This window comes from Diadema antillarum, unplaced genomic scaffold (assembly GCF_040938485.1).
Source record: "Diadema antillarum isolate AM-2024a unplaced genomic scaffold, OU_Dant_1.0 seq00000321_RagTag, whole genome shotgun sequence".
In the NCBI taxonomy this organism is placed as follows: Eukaryota; Metazoa; Echinodermata; class Echinoidea; order Diadematoida; family Diadematidae; genus Diadema; species Diadema antillarum.
The window spans coordinates 62,840-85,174 of NW_027271340.1; the positions used below are offsets into that span (position 1 = coordinate 62,840).

At 37.7% G+C, this 22,335-nt stretch overlaps 1 protein-coding gene across 1 annotated transcript in view; it reads right to left on the reverse strand.

Moving 5' to 3' along the window:
* Positions 1-22,335, reverse strand: part of LOC139730572 (syndecan-4-like) — a 56,983-nt gene that overhangs the window by 5,795 nt on the left and 28,853 nt on the right. The gene's annotated exons all lie outside the window — the stretch shown is intronic.

The following is a 22,335-nucleotide window of genomic DNA, read 5'->3' on the forward strand; positions in this document are numbered from 1 at the left end:
TTTCTAACCAAATCCTGGGTAGATTGGTTATAAGGTATGTGTGAAAGCAAGGATAAAGACAAATTTTCTTCCAGTGATACATTTGCCTATTAAACTAGGAAACTGCAGTCATTTTCTTTTTTTTAGATTTGTGCTTCATGTCATAGCTCTTGTGTACTGTACAACGAGGAATGCTCACAAGCATTTTAATTTTGCGAATTTTGCAAGAGCCGAGTTTCAACAAATTAAAATGCACACTAAACATCTTGGCTACACTCTATACATTGAATATTAGAGACAACTCGCGAAAATGTCATGCTGTGAATAAGGCCGTCGGCTCCCATTCACGAAAATTTCATGGCGCGAAAATATTGGGGGGGAGTGTGTTGTTGTTGTTTTTTTTGGTAAAATCATTTGTAATTCAGCCTCTGGCTATGATCAATGTTTTGAGGAAATACAGGTACCATTAATAAAATCATGTTTTACAGTACTTGTTGCCTCCCTTGAAAATCATGGATAGAAAAGCACTCGGACAGCGCAGCTCATTTCCACCCATACACGCATGCAAATTCACAATAATAATAAATGCTTTTTGTTTATGTCATCAGCTTCCAGCTGCGTGGTGCCTTGCCCAAGCAGAGCGTGCGCTTTAGTGCACATATATTGTAAACCTCCAGTATGCTCAGCTTGAACTCCCAGTTCATTGACCCAATATATATGTAAAAAGATAAAATATCCTCCAAAATTAAATCATCTGTTCCTTGTGTCATTTTAGACTTCTCCTGCAAGTTTCAATCAAATTTTGTTAGTTATTTTGCACAAAGACAAAACAATGCAGATGAAAACATAACCTCCTTCCTTGGTGGAGGTAAATATTAAAATTGTGAATGGTTTAGCGTCATGCCCACATACTGGGTTCCATGTTGGGTGATTTGCACAAGCCAATACCAGTCACTAAATAAACAGGAGATTATTATAATCAGCATACTGCTCTGTACTACTGAGAACATGACATATCTTAATGTTTCGTTTCTGGAATTAAAGAAAAACAACTCAAATTTAACATTTCAAGCTTAGAGATGATTTATTTATCAGTGTTATACAATTTGCCTGCCTTTTTTGTTTTTGTTTTTTGTTTTGTTTTTGTTTGTTTTTTTTGCCTGTTCAACCACACTCAAATTCCTTTCTTGAACACTCACGATCTGTACATTACAGTATGCTTCACTGTCAAATGCAGAGCAATAGACAATGGTGCAGGTGACGCTATCTGTACCTTCGAGTGAAAACCACCACCAAGCAATCCCAGTCTTTAATCTGTCAAATGAGCTCATAATCAGAGCAAGGTTCATCCATCCAACATTTTTTCACATAAAACTGTATAGACAGAGCTCCTAACATGTCTCTATATTTTAGGCATGATTGCACAGTACATGGCACTAATTTACAACAAATATCAGATATAGTGCTTTAATCTAACCTTTACCCCCCAAATACAAACTACAATAGAAGAAAACTTACTTCAATAGTAGTGATTCTTCCCTAACCCTGTGATTTCCTATTTATAAACAATGGCTATCTGGCCATTGTTATTTTGCATGTGAGAGTGCAGGAGGGTGCAATAAATCACATTGCACAATTACACAAAAATTAGAACCAAAGCTGAATTTCAAGCACACCATGATTTTTTTTTTTTCAGTACAGTTAGCAAATTTTTAAACTTTTAAGCAGATTGATTAAGCATTTACTGTAAAAGTGGATATTTTCGCGCGACTAATTTTTCGCGCTTGGCCGGGTCAGAAGAGTTTCGCGTGTTTTTAATTTGGAGGAATCAAGACGTCACGCACAGGAACGCATGGCAAGCAAAAATATTCGCGTGCTTTTATTTTCGCGCTAGTTTGTGGTTGCGCGAAATGCGCGAAAATTTCCACTTTTACAGTAGCTGAATTACAATATGATGAAAGCTGTTGGAAAACCCCCGACCCATAACAATGCACTACTCTCATCCATGGAGAGCCAAAGACCAGAAGAAAGGCCGATAAAAGCAATAGTCTTTAGATCATCCCACCTTTGTGATACACTCCACACAAGAGTGTGGGGGAGGAGGAAGTTGTGTGACAAAAATATTACTGAATACATGCATGATGAGGAAGTCTTTCCTAATTGACATCTGTTAGCATCACTATGCTGCCACACCCAGAGACTGTACCTACAGTATGCCCCCAATTTGTGATTTCCTTGCAAGATCCCAAACAGAACAAGATTACTCCCAACTGAATAAGATTGAACACCTACTGAGGTAGAACCTTCAGGTGAATGGCTACAAACATTTATCTTTTCATACTGCACACTTTGATGTAAGACAGATATCCAGTGATACATGTTACTTTATATCTCTACACAGTTCTATTCTTATTTGTACAAATGTCTGATGAGAAATGTGTACTGATCTCTTGTCCTGTTAAAGCTGTAGATATGTTTCTGTCCTATAAATGTTTCTGACTTTGTTCCATTAAAACAGTGTTCCAGTTTGTCCAGGTCCCAATCAGAAGGGAATTTAGCCCAAACTACATCACAAAATCAGCTAGACCAGATCAGCCACGGTGACCTTCCACAAAGTATGGGCAGATCGAGGAGTCTCAAAAGCTACAAAAATCTTCCTTGTTCAGGTCCTAGTTATTTCCCAATGCCACATTTGCCTGTGAAACCCAGTCGCTCACTAACAAAACCAGATTGTATAAGTGCTTTTAAAATGTGGTGCTGGCGGACAATGCGTAAGATCCCCTGGACTGCAAGAAAGACCAATGCTACATTGCTAGTGTCCTTCAGCTTCAAGAGATCAACCCAAAGAAGAGATTACTTGATTATGATTAATCATCTGGCACTCAGCTACTTTGGTCATATAACAGGAAGAGAAAACAACTGTCCTGAAAAAGTATCTGCTTTAAGGGAAAATTAATGGCTAAAGAAGACAAAGATAACCAAAAGCAAGGTGGATTAATAGAATCAAATCCCTTATTGGTATAAAGCCACTGTAATGAGTGGAGATCAATCATGGAAGTCGCGAACTGTCAGCCATGACAAAAATGTACCAAGTGAGCAACATTAAGAACTATTAAATCTGTCTGGTACTCTCTAAAAATGCAAAAAAAAAAAAAAAATCAAAATATGTGTTGAATATGTTGTGTTCCTAAATCATGCTGCTACGATGTGAAAACAACATTGCTGCCAACTGATAAAGTTTGAGTTGTATAATGTTTAATGCATTTTTATGTGTTTTACTCACATACAAAGAAGTAGTAGTAGTAGTACTACTACTACTACTTAATAATAATAATAATAAAGATAATAATAGCAATAATAATAATAATAATAACAATAATAATAATAATAATAATAATAATAATAATAATAATAATAATAATAATAATAATAATATCTGCATGTAGATGGTGCTTTATATGAGTGTTTCTCGTGCACTGGTGCTATCTACTGTAAAACATGATATATTCCCGGCATGAAATTTTCACGAATTGCCTCTTGCATTCAGTGCACATAGTGTAGATAAGAAATTTCGCGTGCATTTTAATTTCACGAATCTTGGCGCTCGCGAAATTTGCGAAATTAAAATGCACGCGAACATTTCTCGTTTTACAGTATTCAAGAAAACTACAAAAACAGTAAAATAAGGGCAATATAATATGTGGAAATAACCTGCTGAAAGCGCCATAACATTGTACACAAACAATTTATTGGGTTATGTGGTTTTGATAAACAGCTGTTTTCACTCAATTGTTTGAAGCCCTGCCTCATACATTGTATGTTGGCTCTGGTGATTTTTTTTGACAAAGTAATTTGATTTACAATTTAAATAATGAAACAGGAAAATCTAATGTGTAAGAAGGTGTAACTTCAATCTTTAGGAGATGTGAAAGAACTTGTTTAAAAAAAAAATCTTTTATCAGAGTAAACGATTGTATGAATTAATAATGTAATTCATGTTCATGATATGTGAGGTAATCCAAAAATCTTAAGCCTAAAATCTATAAATTTACTTTAAGCATTTCATGAAGTTAATCAACAGGAATATCTACATTTTCAATAATAGAGCCAGAATTTCACATACTTCTAACCCTGGCTACATTTTAAGTGATATAAAAGGCAGATTGTAGCTGGTCAGTATCAAAGCTTACATCTGAAAGGTGTGTATTCCAAGATACATGAAAGCCTAAAATCACTGATTTTGTTTACAAAGATTATTATGATGAATGAATGTGTGTTACCAAAACACCCAAACTACTCACTGTGCTTGTAAAATTCAAATGTATTCTTTTTTTATTCTTGGCGTACAGTCATTCATGTCATCACCAACTACCAGTTTAATAATCTATCATTAAGGTTAAATTAAAGTAGAAAGGTCTAAAAGATAAATATCGTCAGAATTCTTCAAACAACTAATTCTATAATCTTCACCCCCCCCCCCCCCCCCCCCCCCCCCCCGCATATCAATACATTAAATAGTGCATACATATGGCTGGTTTGCAAAGAGTAGCATTCCATTGTAAAACAAGATCTACAGATGCCACACTAGAAGAGTTTAATGAAGGAATGTCAATTTCTTCCAAGCAGTATCTCTACAGCTGAAAGGATTACATTATATATGTTTGGTTTTTTGTTGTGTTGGAAAAAAATCAGGTCTAGGACAGCGGGGTCATAAATTTAAACCACATGTCAAACTGCATGGCTGCCTTGTGATTTGTTTTCTACAATTCACCTATTTTTCGTCTAGTCCCATCTTTGACCATCGAAAACTAGTCAATGTGAATAACACGAAGGGTTTTTTTTTTGTCTGTGAATGCATTCATTTTTCTGCCCCTCTTGGAATCTGTACTATGACGTGCTGATTCCAATAGTGTATGCTTGTGTGTGCAGGGGGGGGGGGGGGGGGGGGGGGGGGGAGGGGAGGGGCCAAGAACTGCTACGTCTATCCCATACACTATTCAATGGCAAACTAAGGTGGGGCAGACCAAGGAAACCTCCTCAGCATTCTCTGATTATACTTGATAGGCAGGAGGGATTACCTCCTGTGAAGGACAACGGCTTTACTGTAATAATGAACAATACAAAAGGAACAATACAAAAGGAATAAGAAAAGGAGTTTAGAATGAGGTGTGATGGAAGAAAGTAAGCTATAGAAATGATATGTACAGGAACCAACTGCAGTGATGTGAGCGACAGTTATTCCTGCCTTCCTTAGAGTCAGGGTCACGTGGAAGTTGAACAACCCTCTGAAGTCCATCCTTATCTCATCCCTGATTTCTCCTCAGGCCAAACACAGGAAGTTCATCATGTCACTTGGGACAAGCCACACAACTTTAAAAGAGTTAACAAAATGTTTGACAGCAGCAAGGAAGAAATAAAATAGCTGTAGTGACTATCAGATATGAATACTACAGTATTAGCATGTATACATCAATGAGATTTCTGCTACTAGCCTAGTAAACAAAGTTAACAATTTTATTCCCCATTCAACAATCTAGTGTCCTTGAAATGGATGCTTTCAATTGTCTCCAGCAGAGGAGACAAAATTGCATGATACATCAAATATTACACTTGACCTCAATTCTTCTAATCGGTTGAGGACGGGCTGATTTTGCTACAACACCCATTTTCCATACACACCTGCCCGAGTATACTTGGGACTTTTGTCCTCAACAGGTTAAACAGTGAGTACACATGGAGGTCGAAAATTATGCAACCAGATATATTTAGTTGAAAGAAAGATATTATTCAGAGGGGTGAAAGGTTCAGGTGCGAGTTTCTTCACTTTGTCTCCCTCTACAGATATAAGTTCTTCCTCGATAAATTACTTACACCAATGGCTGACTTCAGAATAAAAGCTCTCATCATAACTGAAACTATTAATTCTCACAGTTGAAATGCATTCAATGTATAATCATCTGATATGTCTAATCATCTGCACAAGACTTTTGTTACTTTATAAGAGAAATAAATATCCACACAGCAAAGAAAGACATGGAATGTACTAATCAATAACTAAACCAATAACTGTTCACATTTGTTTTACAGACAACTAAAATATCATCCATGTCACAAGCATAAGTGTCCCTTGCAATATGCAGGTAAAAGTTGACCATCACTGGTACGAATTGTATTTTAACTGGTAATTAATCCTCACATTGGAGAGAGGTAGCCTTTCATGCAAGGATGTGTAATCCGAGAGAAAGTGGATTTGTGGCTGATGACATGTGGATGATACCCAGCTGTACAGTGACAACTTTTCTATGATACTAAATCAAACTGGTAACATTTTCACGGATGTTTGCCTCATAACCATTGAAGAATTGGAGCTGTGTGCAGCAGCTGTGTGCACTTCCGTTATCCTGTAAAAGGAATATCAAACAGATCATATGTCCAAAAAATCACTGACCTGTTCACAGTGTGTGGCTGGCAACTAATATTCTGCACTCCAGAGTCAGCAGGAGTACACGTAGCTAGGTACCTAGGCCCATAGGAGCTCTGCCCTGGGCCCATTGAGGGATTAAGGACTTTCTACTACTTCACAATCCCCATCCCAAAGGATGACTCCTGTTTGGTCAATCTCAGATCACGCTTGAAAAGATGGTGAAATGTTAACTTTTCCAACAGGTTCCATTTGGACACCTATGGGGCATTCCTCAAGGCAATACCATAAACACACCTTTTTAGTGCCAACACTGTTACAATGTATACCCACACTCAATTAAGGAAAACTACTTAATATGGGTTTTGAGAACATTGTTCATTCGTGAAAACATTGTTCATTACAAGCACTTTGGGTCTTTTGAGCCCTGCTTTATGGCTTACTTGTGGCTCTGCGAGGGACACACCCAAGGTCTTTTTTTTCTTCTTTTTTCTTTTGCAAACCCTCGTCCAAATAAATGATTCCAGTCAAATCTGATCATGCCTTCACAGAGAAGACAGTGATAGATTTTAGATTGACTCCTTCTAAACATATAACTTTCCATGATATTACTCCAGAGTTTAAAAAAAAAAGAAATTGTGACTGTTTTTCTTTTAACCATGGGGAAATGAGTATTACTACTGAATAGACTACCAATTGAGCCAATCACAGGATGGTCATCAGTATGTAGGGATCCTACCTAATGCTCAGAAGGCATTAAAGGGTGTGTACAGTTCTGGTCGAGGTGAAGATTTAGCTTTTAACGTTTTGTGAGATATTCAGAAACCACTCTATGAGATGTCAAAGAGCATGCAGATCTAAGGGGTATCAAAAGTTTATTCGATGAAAATCGGTTTTGAAATGGCTGAGATATCCAAAAACAAAGTGAAACAAAGAGATACTAATAAAGTTGGGGCATGTCGCCTTTTATTATTAGCACTTTTTTGGATATCTCAGCCATTTGAAAACCAATTTTCATCAGATAAACGTTGAATCCTTCTTAAAATTACATGCTCCTTCATATTTCATAAGAGGCTTTTCATTATCTCACTTAGGAATGTTTAAAACATGAATCCCTACCTCAACCAGTACTATACAGTCCCTTTAAAACTTCATTCTTCCTCTTTCTTCAGCCAGAAACTACAAGTTATGCATTAGATATCTTGGAGATAGCTGCTACTGATAAGCACCACTCCATGATAATATTCAGAAGTTTCAGGATGTGGCTTGTGGATAATCACACAACTATGCATAGCATGCGTTCTTAGGAAATTTGATCCCTTAACAGTAACACACCAGTGGACAGTGTAGCTTTTACCAGGAACATGACCAAAAGGAGCTAATAGAATACATGTTTCTTCTGTATGAAAACACACCGCAACACTTTCTTTTTTTTTTTACTTGCCCCTCAATGGACAGAAGGCTAGCTTGTATGGGAACATTTTGAGGTGTCCATTTGCTGTTAGTTATTCAGCGGAAACATATGAAATTTGTAGGCCAGGCTTGCCTATCATTAGGTCAATGATATTGTGTTTGTTGACAACTAGTTTACTTCCAGATATCTTGAAGTTCATACAAAAAAGACAGCATCATACAAACCCAAACATAAAACTTAATTCCATTTGGAGTATTATTATCACTGATGTTTGCAAACCTTAAGTAACTTGATATCAAGCCAGCTACAAGCTGACGTCACATAACAGTGACGAAGTCATAACGATAACATTCAAAGAACTATATGACACTGATCTTCACTAGAATTATCATGCACACATGGCCCACTTCTGCAACAAGGATATCTAATATTTGCATGTAGGCCTACACGTAATTTGAACTTGTGTGTGAAACATTCAACACACCACCAGCCTTACCATTCTACTGACAGGTTTGGGCTCTGTAAAAACTTTCTTTCTCATGGAGATATTAAGTCTCACATTAAAAAAAAAACAGAATAGTCCCCCATCTGGAAGCATAATGAGTATTTCATGCTAAACTCAAATGTTAAGAGATTCTGCAATGGGCAGGGAAGGGAGATAACAAACAGTACGATGCAACTGCGTTTGCTGAAGAGATAGAGGCATGGTATCAGCACCCCAGGCTAAGACTTCACGCTATTCCTCTCTCATCAGGAGAAATTCTGGTAAAATCATACTGCCTATTGTCACTTCAGCCATATGGATTCTCTGATATGACATTACAAATGAAAAGGCATGCAATCTCCAAAAACCCTTATGAAGGCATCTACTCTGCATCTTACCAAATACTCAAAATCTAACCCCAACCAAACTAAGAATACTCATTGACAACATTGAAGGATCCTTTGATGGCCATGCAATATCTTTACTATGGTCATGACTATTATAGCTTACATCATCTCTCCCTCTGTAAAATTGATAATACAACCTATGTGTAAGAGTCTGAGAGGGAGAGCTTGCATATGTACATTACATGTGTGTTTTGCAGGTTTACACACCTATCATTTCACTTTCTCAGGGATAACACTGGTAAAAGAAGAAAACAAGTTTATGTTCAGTTCATAATGCAAGCCACATCTCATCAAGCTGGGGGCTACTCCAAGCATATTTATTTGGCCCGCTGCATCATTGCTTCCTTTCGTGTCTGTGCGATGTGCATTTCCTGCATAGCTGGATTAGGTCCATGATTTTTATGGTTGAGACCTAATTTCAGGTTTCTAACATTTTTTGGTGAGATAATGAGAAACCTCTTATAAAATGTGAAAGAGCATGTCGTTCTATGAGGAATTCAACGTTTATTTGATAAAAATTGTTTTGAAATGGCTGAGATATCAAAAAAGAGCAATTCTAACAAAGTGTGGGACCCACACTTTATTACGATCGCTTTGTTTTACTTTGTTTTTTGATGTTTCAGTCATTCCAAACCCGATTTTTGTCAAATAAACTTTGAATTCCTCTTAAAATGGTATGTTCTGTACTATATCATAAGTGTTTTCTTGGTATCTCGCAAAAAGTTAGAAGCCCAATTCTCATCTCCACCAAAACTGTACTATCCCTTTAAAGGACAAGTTTACCTTCATTATGTAATGTGAATTGAGAGAATGCAATATAAATATAACACATCAGTGAGAATTGGACAATGTATTCAAAAGTTATGACTTTTTGAAGAGCAGTGCCACCATTGCTGAATGAGAAGACTGCGATGTACTCCAGCTTGTGATGTCTCATGTGTAGAATATAAAAAATAAAGAAAATACAACATATTTTCACTTTTCTTGCATAATAAAGAGCACTTGACTTGCCTCTTTCAGAAGACAGGGGGATTACTCTTAATATACATCAGTGATTAGTCAATGGAATGTGTCCTTAAATTTCATTTTGTGAAATTCTCTTTATCCTTTTAACATTCTACGCATGTGACATCATAAACTGTAGTAGTCTTCTCATCAAGCAGTAACTGTGCAGAAACTTTAAAAATTCATAACTTTTGAATGGACTGTCTGATTTTCCTCAAACTTTCTCTGATGTGATCTACTTATATTGCTGCATTCACTCAAACCACATGTATATAAGGATGAACCTGTCCTTAAACTAAATCTCTGGTGGCAGGGTAAATTGTCCTTTTCACTGGTAAGAGTTATTCAGATGGGCCAACAATCCCCTTTCCCCACTGCTGACTCCCCCTGCTCTGAAAGGAACAAAAGAGCCAATCACACACTGTCATATCAAGTTCTGTGTGGATTTTTCATCTACATTGTAGTTAATCAAGGAGGTAGTAGGTGAGCTCGTCTAGTACCTCCTTGGTTCTAATCATAGACATGCCTGTCAATACATCTCTGTGCATGTACATACATGTACCTTGGGAATTCAACACAGAGCATGCCCATCATAAATGACTTGTTCTTCAGATAGGGCCTATTGCTTCTGTAACCAGATTGCTACAATATCATTGTTACTATTATGCAAATCCAAGTTCTGAGGTCTTCTACACATGCATTTGCAAGGATAAGTTTTCCTATTTGGCATGTCTAGAACAGATAGTTTTTGTACAGAAATTGTATTAAAAAACTTTCTGCTACAGAACCAAATACAAGATAAGTTGTAAATTGAAAATGGCAGCTACGCTGGAAAAGCCTTACAAAAATGTGCCTTACTTTTAATGTTCAACTCGTTAATAATCCCACTTAAATATTGACTTGGAATTATGAAAAGCAAATGTGAACAGGGCATGTGTGTAGTTGTAAGCCAGTGTTACCTTCACCCTCAGATAAACTCTGCTGCCTAGTCTACTATTCAGGCACAATAAAAATGTTGCAGAATATTCAGTCATATTCCATACAATATTTTTCACACATCTTCAGTAAAAGTTCTACATGATTGTGTCGGCATCCTTCCGTCTTCGTGAGATGATGGAGTAGTTCCCTAGCTACATGATTACTGTCCATGCAACTGTATATCATATACATTGATGATGAAATAGTTGTCTGCAATGGATAATCTGTCACACATCATACATAACCTTACACAACAAACTCACGAAAAATTTGCCAGACATGAATTTTCTGTCGTAGAGACCTGATTATGAAAGTCTGTTTTAATACAATTATACTTGTATGTAGGTACTATCATACCAGAAATGTTTTCATCCATGAAACTTTCATGAATTTTGAAAGAAGCCACAATTCATGAAAGCGTTTGTTTACACAATGCATTGAATGCCAGTGGCAATTTGTGAAAGTTTTATGTTGCTAATGTTTCTGGTGTTACAGTATACAACCCTACATTTATAGCTCAGTAGAGGTAGGCATTCCTAACCAATTCAAATATAGGAAAGAAAGTACCAACTCTCTTTAAGCAGTTACTTTTCAAGATATGGGGCTTTCAAGTCAGAGATTAATTCACGCACATTAAAGGCATAATTTACTATGCAGATGAAACAAAAACTCAGCATTAGTGCTTTTATAAAAACAGTTCTAAAATGTGAATTAGGGATAGAAACAACCACTGTAAAATTTGAATCCTTACAATTGATGTTAAGTATTGTTAAATACACAAAATGTAAACAATAGTTATAATGAAAATACTTCCAGACTAAACCATCTACAGTAATGGTTTACTGAGAAAAACACTGATATCTCCTTATATTTTAGGTTTTATTGCAAAAAATTAGTATGGTAGGATGTTTTAGGATACAACAGACCTACACATATATTATGCATCAAATGTGATATCTTGAAGAAAAAAAATTGAAATCACTGGTCCCAAAAAGGTAAACAGGACCTTTAACCCACCCCTGCACTGTTTTGTGATCAGGGACAAAAACAGCTTTTATTTTTTAAACAGCTTTCTAGATTCAATAGCATCCAACATGGAAGGATGCCCAAATCATCCTGATATCATCTATTTGTCTGCTAGCTTGTAGCCTACGTGTGATTGAAGGGCCATTGCCACAGGTTTTAAGATGATCCCTTTAATTATCCACAACACTGACTAACTTTTCTTTCCGTTATCAATGCTGAATTTGACATTAGCTCTTTAATTCTTCAGTGGAAAATGAAATTATAACCACGACTAAAAACAAAATCAATGTGATATGACAAATAGTCATTCTTTCTTGGGTATGTGTGTGGCCCTGAAAAGGGCCTACCCGCTTTTTTTATATTTCGGTAAGCATGTTCTTACCATTTTCATTCTCTTGAAAATGTCATGCTTATGGAAACGTCAGGAGTGGGTAGGCCCTTTGGGATCCACATACACATAGACATATATGTACCCATGAAAGAATATGTGATGCACTGAGAAGCCTTCTATTACTAAACGTTCTACTACCATGGAAACCTTCAAAGATTTGGACAATTAGTGACTATTTGGAAACTCAGACCTTTTGTTTTAATGTGGGTATGGTAGACAAGCATTGTTATATTTATGGTATACTGTATACGCCGAATATTTCACAAATTTCGTGAGTCAGATGCTATTCGCGAAATTAAAGACATGCAAAAATATTGACTCTGATCCCGATGTGTGTGTGACTTGCGCGTGTACATTTCTCCGTTCAGTACAAGACTCTACGATCCCAAATTTAATCACTCGCGAAATCGTCAGGAATTCCAGATTCGCAAAAATTTAGACTCGCGAAATATATGGCATATATAGAGTATTCAGTAGGGCCTACTGATGATAAGCAAGAAAATAGCTGCACACCTGTCTACAGCAGTCATCTGCCTGTAATGGCCATATTCTTCATTTCCCCTGAGTGGGTGATGTGTGCAAGTTTGATGGAGGAATTCATATCAACTTATGTATAATGCTCCACAAACACAATGAGAAGTGTGCACAGCTGTACTGTCTGTGCTGATGAGATGCTGCATACATGGAGCAAACCAACATGAGGTACTCATTAAAGCTTGCTTAGTATTCTTATCAGGTTTTATCACCCTTTGGTGTTAAAGGTTGATGGAAAATGTATTATTAACTGACAATAAGCAGAGGTGGACAAATTGAAGAAACTCACACCTGAATAAGCAGAATTTTCCCCACTGACTTCATAGGAATTCAACCTCTTACCAGTGAGTAAAAACTTGGTCTGAAAGGGGTATAAATACGTGTTTCCACCACTTCATCCTCAGTCACAGATCACGAGCTATGATTCCATCCTACCTTGTGAGAGAACAGGATGTTTTCAGCTGAAACCCAATTACTGACATTTCATCTCACAGGATGTACACAATGTGGCATTCTCTAGGGGAGGTACAGTGGCAGTACAGACGTGACCACAAATAATATAGCCTACACAAGAGGAGAGGTCATTTAAGTGAAAAGCCTCTACAAGATTATAATGGAGAAACATCAAATAAACAGAATGGCAGAAGTCTTGTGAAATCATACAAGACAGTTCTTGAATTGCAATATCTTAATGGATATATTTGTAAACCCATCATTCTGCTCCAGCTCACCCATAGATTTAGATGACATAATAATTTCAAGTCAGAAGTCTCCATTTGAACTGCATGTATAATCTTCACTGAGTCAAAATGTTTGAAAAGAAATCAGTATTCATGCTATCAATGGCATATCTTCAAGTTGTGAAGAGTTTGCAATCACTATAAGTCGGAGTAGGTGGTAGCTGATGAATCATTGCCCACAGGCATGATTTCAGTGATATACAAGACATGTAGCACTCATCCAAAAATTGGGAACCATTTTACAGGAAGGTGCAACAAAATTAAATGCAACAAACTTTCTACATGTAGGTGTTATTTTCACCACTTGATGGGAACCACAAACCATTTTATTGAGACATATATTGGCTAAAACGCTTCCATTTTCCCTCACTGATGTCTAAAAACAACAACTCCATCCACAGAAAAGATGACAGCATTTTCATTTAATTATCATGACGGCTGCTTTCTGACCAATTCCAGACAGATTCAGCCAATTGCACAGTCAAACATTTGCAGTTGGGCAGAAGGAGGGTGGCATTGTGCCCGTCAGCTTGTATTCACAAAGTGCACATCAGTGTTGTATTGAGCGTCACCTTTATCAAGTGCATCCTATACTCTCCCTCAAACCTTAACATGTAGTCACTGTGTTTGTGGATGTAATGTGCTGTGTGTGAACAGACAGAGAGAGGAGGACTCCATCAGCAGAAAATAAAATAAAATAAAAAAGAAGATGCTAGGTTTTAAAAGGTATATTTTAATTGAATAAATGCATTCAATTGAAGTTAGCAGCACTGCCAACTTCTTGCATTGCCATAAAATGTAGGCATCCTAACTTGATAGGATTGTAAACTCAGAAGAGGATTATTATGCAGAACAATTAGGAATTGAATGTAAGAAATGTTCTAGTGATACATTTCCCCAAACATTGTGACTGCTGTGAAATTTTGATTGCTTTTTGTCTTAAGTATCATACCCCACATGTGTATTTATCACTGCAGATATCATGGGATAGCATGACTGCGCATGGCTTTGTACAGTGTGTAATGCCCACTTACTGGGCTACATAAGGGGTGATTGAAGGGCCAATACCAGCATCCCTTATAAGCGGGAGCCCGGCTTTTATGGGATAAAAGTTTGCCTCCCAACCTCTCCTAATTCAGCAGGGATCACTGTATGTACAAAGTAATGGTAGAATGATGAGACATCATTATCACCTCTAGCAATATATAAATGTGGCTATGACCAATTGTAATCCATGAATGACTGTGAGAACACAAAATTTTGTAATGTGAATCAAGCCTGCTTGTACCGTTCTATTTGCTTTATTTTCTGACTTTATTCACATCAGTACAAACACATGAACTAGGTATAACTTCTCATTTTAAGTCCAGTTTTCTTGGCTCAGCACAGGTTGTACAATATTACTATCATGACAGGCACAGAGGGTCCTGGGTCCTGGACTACCTTGGGGACTATCCCATTCCAGGACTGATATTGATGTTTTGCCTTACCATTGTTCATTCCTTTGACCCCTCAGTGTCTCTAATCGACTCTGCTTTGATTTTTGTTTTGTCCCTATTTTAACTTTTGTCTTGCTGCTTTGTACATTCATGTATACAGTGTATACGTGCTTTCATGTTTACCCACACACATGCCATGCTACTGCATTAGTTTATGTCTTTGTTTCCCTTTTTGTTGTCTTTGTCTACCATGTAATTAAGGTTTTGTACCATAAATCACATGCATTCCATTTCAACAATGATTTGATCTTGTTCTTCTTTGCATTCACCACAAGCACTTGTTTCTACAGAATGTGCCTATTAAGCAGACATGCTGTTTGGCTAATACCATCAATATGTGACACACATCTCACAATTCACTTTTTTCGTAGATGATGTAAGTATTACTTGCACGTAAATTCAAACACATAAAATCACCAGAAGTCTTCAATGGAACCAGTTTATCGTGTGTATAACATTTTACACCAAGGCTGAAGATACAACTATTTGTAAGAAAAGTGAGGACATACAGTATGTCATAAACAGACAAAAAAAGAAGAAGACAAGTCAAAGTCACATGAGTGAGGATGGTGTCTCCCTTTGAAGAGGATACAGTGGACTCCTGTTATAATGAAATCCTCGAGACAGGCAGTTTTCTTACGTTATATCGAAATTTCGTTATAACCGAACAAATATACAATAAAACACATAGAGCATGTTGTGGTCTGAACTTTAACTTTGTTGTAACCTGAATTTTGTTATACATTGTAACCATGTTCGTTACAGAGACTCCAACCCCAAGCACCTTCTGATCTGGAGATTCTCCCGCCCGAAACCCCTAGCAAACGGGAGACTCCAAGTTGATGTGTGCGAAGTGCGAAGTTCCTAGGTTATAACAGGAGTGCACTGTATTAACACAACAATCTATCTGAATACATTAAATTTGCAAAACCATGATCAGTCATCTTCTAAATCATCTGAATCATAGCATATTCGAATGGATGACATAATATGCCCTGGAAAATGGATTTGCCAAAATTGAAAGATGCCAGTAAGCACTTTAGTTACAAGAGATTCTTAAACACTTGGTTTTCTCTGTAACTCAGCAAGGATCAGCTGTTCCATAGTATAAAATGCTACACTTTCAAAATGTTGTCCAAAAGACTTACTCCCACAGTTGGCAGTACCGCTAGTTGTTATGCTCATGTCAAGTAAACTGTGATATATTGTACATATGTAACACACAAAACAGGAATGAACAACACATGAACGACATCATCAACCCCATCCACAGATGCATGTCTCAAGGCCATTACTGTTGAGTGAAAACACCGTCACATGGTAACCCCAAGCACCCCACCCTACTTCACTAGGCCTCCAAATTGGCACCCATCCCCAAATGTGTCACTTCCTAGATTAGTCTTGCCAACACCACCATCGCCATCACTGTACCAGCTACATGTAGCCAGAGTATGGGAAAGACATGGTGAATTTCTAAAACCTGCTCCCCCCCCCCCCCCCCCACACACACACATATTCTATAAAATAAAAAGAGCCTCAAGCTTTCCTGTCCCCTCTGACAAACAAATTGTGGCATTAAAATGGAAGAACAAATCAATGACTGTTGTGCTGATGAAATTGATTGCATAACAAACAAGTTTCACCTCAACTGACCTTTGGTAGACAGACAAGACCAGTAGAATTTGAAGTCGAGTTATAGTTTTGGATTTATGATGGAGACAAGAAAGAAGGAAAGTACTATGGATTTGCAAACAAGTCAAAGTCAACAGATTTAGTTATTTCAGAGAAAACTGGAAGCTATGTAGTCAGCAGCTTTCTTACAGATTTCAAGCATGGTTGTCATGTGAATCAGTGGGGTAAACTACAATACAACAAAGTTCTGAACAAACAAGAAGGCATGGGAAAGTTTAACAAATATGCAATCACTGCAAAGAAAAAAAAAAGGAGACAAGAGAAAGTAAAACAGCTCAGACAGCCAAATGGCTATGAAAAAAAAAATCAAATTAATGAGTCATGCAAAGCACTTTCCGCCTAACACTGACCTCCGGGGTATTAAATCAAGATATGGCTGATGAAAACATGATGCTATTTTCACATCAGCATCATCCATCTAGCTCGGCTTGTCATCTAAAAACATATGCAACTGTATGTACACATGAGAAAGTCAAATCAAGTTCAAGTCAGACAACAAAGTATTGTTGAAATACAGTAACCCCTTAACTTGGACACCTATCATAAGCACACAAAAGCTTGATATGAAGAACACATAGACATTCTGGATTTTTTTGACAAGCTGTATGAAATTGATAACTTACAAGTTATGTATCTGTCTAATATTAAGTTACTCTTATATTTCTATCATGGTAACTGTTGAGGTATTGGAAATGTAAAAACCGGCGTGTGTCTTGACCACTTGTTATGGGTGTTGTTTTTTTTATAAAAAAGATCATGCATGATGATGTGATCTAATTCTCAGATCCCCTCTACCAACACAGAGGAAGTCCACTCACTCAAATTAGTAAGAATCAGGAGTCAAAATAATTTCTTACACAACACAAAGCTATAATACATATGCCTGCTATGCCGGCATGATTAAAATGCTATAATTCCAGACTCCATACAAAATAATTTGGTGACCATCATTACATTTCATTGTTCTAAACGGCCCTCATGGAGCTGCAAGTAATAATAAATGAATCTCAAACAAAACATTTTAGCGTAATACGGCAGATTTTTAATGCATTTGAGGTATTTAGGGGGATGAATAAATGCAACCATGTTTTCAAACGCATTTAGAAATGCTGATTTGAAACATGTTCGAGACCATGATTGCCTTTATGCTACTAGATTTACACGACGCTGTTTTAAAATGTCTTTAAATCTCTGACCTGCCCAAGTCAACTTCCAATATACACACCATCAGTTACAAAAAAGCTGAACTCTACTTCCCGGGTCAAATGGCAAAAAGCAGCTGGGCAGTGACAACACTTGAATCGTTACACGCTTCAAACTATGTTTGTAAACGCCATTCAAAATGCATTTTGAAATGTGATTCTCTCTCTCTTTAGTTACCAGTAAATAAACACAGCTTTAACGCCACACACTCTATGACTTTCAGTCGCACAACTGACAGACTTTGGATCCGAAATAAAGCATGATAGCCTTAGAATAAAACGCTTATTTATTTCGGATCCAAAGTCGCTTTAGATACGTAGTGCAAGTGAAAGTCATATAGCGTGTGACGGGCTTTAGTGACAGTAACTCAGCACAGCTGACGGTTGCCCCTGTCTTTGTGCTAGACAGTCCAGCATGATTTTCCCCTCTTGTTTAGTGCTATGTTTGTCTCACGTTTGTGCGGTGTCTCATCACCATTTACACTGACAAGACAGAAGAAGGTACACACAGCACAAATAATGCCCAGGGCAGAGGATACCCTGTGTTATGCTGCATTTTTGCTTTTTATAATCGGGGCATCAGACTCCTGGTACACAAAGGGTCTAAGCAGCCAAGGGAGGCCTACCTAAGGCATGGTTCTCCTAATAGGTCTATAGTACATGTGGACAATGTGTGATTACATTTTCACAAAATTGGCAAAATATCGAAATGACAAGTTTATCACAAATGTGTTGAATATTCACCTTCCTTGACCTAGGTTTAATTGGATGAATAGGAGAGCATGTATTTGGAGATTTAGGAACTTTAACTTGACTTTGATCCATTCATAAGTTTATGCACTGAGTAATTTTCAAGGTATGGAGACAAAGTGCAATTTCTGTATTGAATAGTAAATTGTTGCAATATTCATCTGGCCTTTGACCCTAAAATTCATATTAAGATAATCACTGTCAGACAGAACATGCATAAATATGTAGTAAGTTTCAAGATAACTTGAACCATTTCCTAGATATGGAGGAAGCAGTTAGTTCAGCACTTTCACTTAATCTTTGACCTTTTGACCTTTGAGCCAAAAAAAGAGAAAAAATTAACAGAGAATCTCTATTGGGTTACACATGCATATACCCAGTGCAAAAAAAAAAAAATAATCCTGCTGGCATTGCATAAATATGAGAGAAATAGTAAAATTTTGAAGTGTTGCCCTTTACCTTTGATCCCATGAACCCTAGATTCTCTAGATAATCACTGCCAGTCAGTACATGTATATATATACTATGTTCCATGAAGATACCTTGAACAATTTCCAAGGTACAGAGCAAAAAGTGAAATTTTAGTATTTTTACTTGACCTTTTGACCTTTCACCTCATGACCCCAAACTTTCACCAGAGAATCTTAATTGGGCAATACATGTATACACTAAGTTTCAAGAAAATATCTTCAGGCAATGCATAGATATGGAGGAAATAGTGAAATTTTATGTATTTGACCTTGACCTTTTGACCTTTGACCTTGAGCATGTCCACCCAAAAGTTGATAGGCACAACTTCACCACCTAATACACATACAAACCAAGTTTCATTAGGATACCTCAAAAGGTTTTTTAGTTAAGCTTGCCACAAAATTCATTACGGACGGACGGACGGATGGACAGACGGACGGACAACCCGAAAACATAATGCCTCCGGCACCACTTCATGGCGGAGGCATAAAAAAAAGATTAAAATGTCATTTGAAATGACAGCAACTGAGTTTCAATAATTTAGATTAATTAATTCTGCATCAAGTTGTTTTTATTACAACTGATTTACAAATTGTCCATCATTGACTTGGACCCCGTTTACAGTGCAGGGCTGGGCCGAGCCGCGGCCGAGCCCAGCCTCAATTGCAAGGCCGAGCCCCGCAATTTTGTCCGTTTACACTGCTGGGCTCGGCCACGCTTTTGATTCAAACCTTTCAATATTTTGTCGTAGTGGCGCTCTGCTTGTAAACAAACGCAATTTGGTATTGTCTGGTTTTCAGACCCTTTGCCAACTGAATTCCATGGCGACAAAGTCGCCGTACGGGCAAAGGCCTTTGCCGAAGGAAAAAATCCTTTGCAGGACAAAATCACCTTAAACTATACTAGTTTTCGACGTTGAGGGGGTTGATTTCCTAAATAGCGAAAGATACAGGCAGAGGGTTTGGAAGCCAGACTAAAATTGGCCGCGCATTTGGCCCAGTTTGCGTTTACACTGAGAAAAGGCCAGGCTCGGCCGCGGCTGAGCTGCGGCCGAGACCACCTCCAGAGCGATGGCAAATGCGAGGCCAATTTTGGCCTCGCATTTGGCCTTTTGCGCGTTTACACTGAAATGAAGGTAGATTCGGCCGCAGCCGAGCCGCGGCTGAGCCTCGCACTGTAAATGGGGTCTTAAATGCCAGTAAGCACCAATTATCCAGCGTTTTAGTAGTAGCCATGATATAAGGCTGTGACGCGAGAAAAGGGCCCTCAGGGCATAAAATATCAAAACTGGGTTTTCACCAGATTGTACAATGAATCCTGATGTATTAAGACATCAAACCGTTTTCTGATATTCTATTCCTAAGTGCCCCAATCATGAAATTTAAAAAAAACATGCTTTGCCCAAATACATGTACTGCCAGTTTTTGATGCTCCTACATTCGCACGCAGCTAACTAGTAGATCTTTTTTGCCCGTATTGCTTTGTCTGCGCTAAGGGCCCTTCTCTCGTGTCACGGCCCATACGTAATATGGGCATATACTGTAAAACAAGGAATGTTCACATACATTTGAATTTCACGAGAGCCAAGATTCGCTAAATTAAACTGCACATTAAAGCTCTTGTCTATACTACAGACTGTATACGCATTGAATGTTAGAGGCAGCTCGCAAAAATTTCACGCCGCGAAAAAGGCCGTTGGCTCCAATTAGCGAAAATTTCATGCCGCAAAAATATTGTGTTTTACAGTAGATATGCGGGTTGAATTCAAAGCCAATGATCTCCTGATTGCCATTTACTGATTGCCAGTAATCAACAGATCATTTGTTTGAATCTAACCCAAATATGTATGCCCATGATTTTTCATAATGGTTATGACTTAAACAATGAATATTATTAATTCAATAGTGTGTATTTATTTCCATCATCAAAAAGAAAAGAAAAAGTTGACATAATCCAAAGTGATACAATTTTTTCATTTTTCTTACACTCGTCTGATAAAGGATTTTTTTTTCAAATACAATATAAAGTATATGCACGAATGATATCATTAAAAAAAAATGCACTTTGCCATGGCAACAAAAATTGTATATCACAATGATGGAAAACACTGCTCACCTATGATGGAGATTACTGCTTAATACTTATGCCGATGAAGTGCAATGTCAATCTGTTGCAATCAGTATCAATAAGTTGTGGCAAAAGCATCTACAAATTGTACCGAAAAATACTGCAACTTTCATTGTTCTTGAACCTTTTGTCGTGCATGAAATGGTTTGGTGAGGCTAATTTTCAAGGCTGACTGACGGCCACATCCCAGCTACTCATGAAAAATGTACACATTGCAGCTGGGATGTGGCTAGCCCGACCAGACGCTGTAAGTACACTGTGCGAATACAGTGTCTGACAGGCGAGGCATGCAGCTTCAAAGTGGGGAACCTCAACACAACTACAAAACTTATGAAAATTTATATGTTTCTTCTAAAAACAGTACATGTTACTCACATTAAATGCATGTTTGTATTACAGAAGCATTTTTTCGCCACACGGGTCCACAGAGAGCCCTCGCAATAAGTCCGTGGAACAAAAGAAATTGACAATTTTTGGCGCAATTCCTGATTGTCGGGGATTCATCGTTGCAGAATTCAAAATGGCGCCTTCATCTCTACGAATTATGCGCATGCGTGACCTGAAGTGCTCCAAAGTGAAGTGAGCGCGGTGTGTGTGTTGAGAATGTATTACAGAACCTATATCATAAGGCGTACTGCCCAATGTCATCTGCTGCGGAGAGATCATATGCGTGCGTGCGCTAATTGAGTGTAGCAGCACGGTCGATAGTGCGACCTTTTGAAAGGGCATTCACATCACATATTCAAATTGGCCTGGCGTGAAAGATGATGTACCGTTTGGATATGCTGGATATAATCATCAATTTCAGTAAGTTGCATAGTGTGAATTTAAATATTGATAGCATAGATATGGAGTCTCATTATTGAAGATTTTATTAGATGAGTTTGTAGAGACAAAAAATGATCTAAAGTTTAAAAATTCAAAGCGATCGCAATGCAATCGTTGAACTCTCTTCGTGGTTGGTAGTCCGGTCTGTACAGCCCTGTTGCTACCTACAGCGACTGGGCTGTGTATTATTAGGATGTGGCATGATCACCTTTGCCAGCCTCATGCCAAAATCTGCCACAGAGATGTTTTGTTGGTGGACAGACAATTGGCATGATATCATTGCATTTCTGGTATTTCTTGATCTCAAAATGTGTAGGTGTGGGATTGACAGGTAAAAACTAGAAATATCACTTAAGGTGATTAATACCCCCGCCCCGTGACGACAGT